This window comes from Vespa mandarinia, chromosome 7 (assembly GCF_050613455.1).
Source record: "Vespa mandarinia isolate Hongniang chromosome 7, ASM5061345v1, whole genome shotgun sequence".
NCBI classification, from domain to species: Eukaryota; Metazoa; Arthropoda; class Insecta; order Hymenoptera; family Vespidae; genus Vespa; species Vespa mandarinia.
Window position 1 is genome coordinate 7775001 of NC_140816.1, and position 5000 is coordinate 7780000.

Below are 5000 nucleotides of genomic sequence, written 5' to 3' on the forward strand. Positions count from 1 at the left end.
CTCTCTCTCTCTTTCACTCTCACTATTTCTTTCTCTATCGTTATTATTGCGTTTTGCGTGTAAACAAATCGATGTGTTCCGATTTGAAATCTATTTATGAAAAAAAAAAAAAAAAAATAAATAAATAAATAAATATAAAAGAAAGAAAAAAGATATGATGAGGAATGTACGATAATAATAATAATAATAATAATAATATATTAATAATAATGATGATAATAATAATATTAATATTATCAATGAATTAATATCATTAAATAATATTAATCAATAATGATAATTATTATTAGGATGATAATAATAAAATAGAAGTCGTTTTACATGCGAAGAGAATTTATTCGCTTTTCTTTTCTTTTTAATCTTTTTTTCTTTTTCTTTTTTTTTTTTTTTTTTTTTTTTTTTTTTTTTTTTCCCGTTATCTCGTCCGTTATCATCAGTATGATTCATTCAATATTCGATTATATTGCTTTTCGACTGAACCGGCTCGGTTTCTTTTTCTTCGCTCTTCTTGTTTCCTTTTTCTTTCTTTTTTTTTTCTCTCTCTTTTTTTTTTTTTTTCTTTTTATTTCAATTCGCTCGCATCAATATCGCAGTTTCTTTTCAACAAGGTTAATTTTAATATCAAAGTTCGTCGTAGTACCAAATTACAGAGAAAGAGAAAAAGAAAGAGAGAAAGAGAGAGAGAGAGGGATAGAGATAGAGATAGATAGAGAGATAGAGAGATAGAGAGAGAGAGAGAGAGAGAGAGAGAAGGTCGTATTTTTATCTGAAATTTGTGCTTGTTAGATCGGTGACAGTTAATTACGCATGAAAAATCGGTGTTGGTGGGCCACCGAACCGAATATGAGTATAAATATGTCTATATTTACGATGTCTCATTCGGTTTGTCTCCAAAAGATGGATGCCAGCTGTCATCTCTGAATGAAAAAGCGTGAATTATTACACGTTATCGTAAGTAACGTTATGGCGCTTTCCCTCAAAGATATATCTCTCGTTACGTACATTTCTTCTTTTTTATTTTTCTCTCTTCTCCTTTTTTTCTCTTCTTTCTTCTTTTATTTTTTTTTCTTTCCTTTTTCTTTTTTTTTTTTTTATATCGGACAAAACGTTTATTCCGACGATTCTTCGTTTTCTCATTTTCCCTTTCGATTTCGTCGGATATATTTCCCATTTCGTATACACGATAATATTTTAATATAGGAGAGAGAGAGAGAGAGAGAGAGAAAGAGAGAGAATTAAAAAAATAATTGTGAAATTAAAAAAATGATGAAATTAAAAAAAAGAATTACGTGAAAAAAAATAATTACTCATCGTACTCATCGTTTAGTCATTTCGATATTAAAACGAAATACCGTAGATCGAAGGAAAGAACGAATTTTTTTTTTTAATTTTTTGTTTTTATTCTCGTCAGATCAGATTTCAGGGGAAATACTTTTCTTCTTTTTTTTTTTTCTTTTTCTTTTTTTTTTGCTTTTCTTTTCTATATTAAAAATCATCGTTTCACATTATCATATTCAAAAATTACGGAAGAAAAAAAAAATATATATATATATATATAAAATAAAGATCGTGTTTAATATATCCTATTGGATTGAAGTGTACGATGAAGAAAAAGAAAAAAGAAGAAGAAGAAGAAGAAAAAAAAAAGAAAAAGAAAAAAGAAAAAAGAAGGAAAGGAAAAAAAGCATGAAAGATTCGATCGGATATTAGAAAATATTTTTTCCTTTTTCCAGTGTGAAATGCGGAATCTGCGAAATCAATATTCGCCGTGTGTTCTCCCCGTTGCATCCATCGCTCGACGTATAGCAATATATATATATATATATATATATATATATATATATATATATAGATAAATGTATAATACATATCCGTTCTGTATGTATATATTACTTGTATATACACACATACCCATACATACACACACACACACACATATACACCATGTAAAGTGTATCTATCATATGATATTTCACACCGAACGTTAGCGAGAGAACGAGCATCCAACCCTCTCCTTCTCGTTTGTGTTCCCGCGCGAAAATGTCACATCAAAGATATTCAAGCCAACGAGGTTGCTGGCCATTCGCGAAGCTAATACCAAAGTCCTGTCCATAAGTCACTTATGTAAATACAGGAGATGGAAACACGCGTCGTAGCGCGACGATATAATAGCGCATATGTATATATATATATATATATGTAGATATAGATATATATGTACATGTTATATATAACCATGCCGTATACAAATTCAATTGGAAATTTCAACGATGAAATTTCCCGCCCTCGTGTGAAAGTCCAATTTCTCTATGCATTTCTTCCTCGAATTTGACGTATTGTTTATCGTTTTGTACATTTGCTCCCGTCTCGATGTCAATGTTACTCGATAAAATTTTATTCGGACGAATTTCGACCGAAAGGATCGACATTTGTTGGATTTCTTTTTTTATTCTTTTTTCTTTTTTTGTTCTTTTTTTTCCTTTGTTTTTGTTTTTTTTTTGTTTTTTTTTTTTGTTTTTTCTTGTTTTTTTTTTCTTTTTTTTTGGACTACGATGTCTTTCAGAATGCACGTAAAATACATAAATATTCATGTAGAATATATATACATTTTTTAAATCAACATTGAAATGTGAAATTTTTACATCGATTTAAATTAATATTATTTAAATCGAATTTGTAAAACATTTTCATACTTATTTCTTGATAAATTTGTTTGAGAAAAAAGTAAAAAGAAATAAAAAATAAAAAAGAAAGGACAATTCCTTTTTTTCTTTTCTTTTTTTTTTTTTCATCATCACGAGATTAACAATAAATTTAATATTTACGAAATTATTATCGTCTGTCAAATTTATTATCATTTTATATTTAATAAACCTTGAATGCCTAATTGAAACAACTTGTAATATAATATAATATAATATAATGTAATATAATACAATATAATATATTTTATTATATCTGTATAATAAGTATGAAATTTTTTCTCTATATAAAGGAAGAAGGCAATGGCCTAGGGAGAATTTAACAAACGTGCCGGTACCGATTTATTTTTATATATTCATTGTTCACAGTTTTAATAGGCCAATGAAAAAGATTGTGGGTGGACGGATGGGCATTGAAAGGTTTCGCAAGAAAGAGAAAAAAAGGAAAAAAAAAGAAAAAAAAAGAAACGAAAAAAAAAAAAAGAAAAGAAAGAAAAACTGTTTAATGAGATCCTCTCTTCTTTGCTTTTACGTTCACCATTGGTAGAGATCTCTGTTGAAAGGGCCAGAAGAAAAGGGCCGATGGGGAAGAAAAAACGAAAGAATCGAGCAAAGCCTCTCACAATTGCCTATCTTTTCCCTCTCACTCTTTCTCTCTCTCTCTCTCTCTCTCTCTCTCTCTCTCTTTTTTTCTCTCTTTAATATCCAAGAAGTTCATATGGCATTAAAGTAAAGATTTTTGCGTCTAATGCATTTTTTTTTCGTTTAACTTTTTTTAATGTATTTTTTTTTTCTTTTTTATATTATATTATTTATCGTAACATCAAACTTCTCTTTTTCACTCTTTTCTTCTTTTTCGTCTCTTTAATTTTTCCTTCGATAAAGTAAAACGATATATCGTTTTTTTTTTTTTTTTTTTTTTTTTTCTTTTTTCTCATCGTAACATTAAATTTGAAAATTTGAAAAATCTTTATTAATTTGACGGAGAATTCGATTGGGTCTTTGAAAAAATATCGATCGTCAAATATTCTCGATTAGATACTAATTCGTCGATATTTAAATGCATTTGAAATGCAATCGTATATATCGTTATGTACTAATCGAATAGAGAGAATCTAATCGGTCTGTCGGTTTGATGGATTGGAAATATATTCCACCTTTATAAGTTCTTACGATGAAACCAATCGATCTTATCGAAGGTTATATCGTCGATCTGACGTATCCAAGTATTCGATTACGACGACAACAATAACAACAGTAGTAGCGAGTTCTGTGGAGAATGACGATGGCAATTTTTGATTTGAAAATCGATCAAGGTACCTTTTTCGATGGTATTGTCGAGCACAATTTTTGTTCGAATTTTTTTTCCTTCTTCTTCTAATTCTTTTTTTCTTTTTTTTTTTTTCATTCGTTCGTTTCTTATCTTTCTTCTTCTTTCTGATTCTCGATAACGATCGATAAAATGCGTTAACTTAAATGGAAGAATAGGGGTTGAGTTTAGAGAGATAAAGAGAGACAGATAGAAATTACCCTAAATTTTACTAGTGAATGTACGCTGATTTATTGAATTGCAAACGAGCTTTTGTGAATCGTCGTTCATTACGTTGATGCGTGGAATAAACGCTGAACTATGCGAATCGTTTTCTCTTCATCGCGTCGTAGGGGCTGCAACGTTTAGGGTGGATGCCTATAAAATTTTGTTTTGTGTTTCGATTTCTCGTTAATTTGTCGCTTCCTGTTAAACATTCGTTCGATTTAATAGACGATCGTATAGACCTATCTGGATTTATAAGAAATCGCAATGTTTTTTCAAATAAATCTTTTGTGCAGTCGAAATTTGTTATGTTCATTTTTTGTTTTTTGTTTTTTTTTTGTTTTTTTTTAATTAATACAATATAATGAAAATATTAATTAATATAATTATACGAGATATTTTTAAATAATTTTTAAAGTCGATCGGACATTTTATTACTTTTTCCTTTTTTTTTTTTTTTTCTTTTTTTTTTTTTACTTTAAATCAAATTAATGTTATTATTATTACTTAGGATTTGTCGAGGTTTTCTTTTTTATCCTTCTATGCCAATTAACGCGACCCTAATTGCATGTTCCTAGAATATTATTAGACAACTCGATTAAGTGAGTCTATTTTCTTATCTTCTTATAAATTAAATTAAATCAATGTTATTATTACGTTAGTGAATCTTTTTACGTCGTTTCGATAATAGGTCGTAGATTCTCTTTGATTAACCTTTAAATTTCGATCGATAATGTTCTTACAATTGTGAAGAGATTATTAAA

At 28.3% G+C, this 5000-nt stretch overlaps 1 protein-coding gene across 1 annotated transcript in view; it reads left to right on the top strand.

Moving 5' to 3' along the window:
• Nucleotides 1–5000, top strand: part of hwt (SH2 domain-containing adapter heavyweight) — a 179108-nt gene that overhangs the window by 57102 nt on the left and 117006 nt on the right. The window lies entirely within an intron of this gene.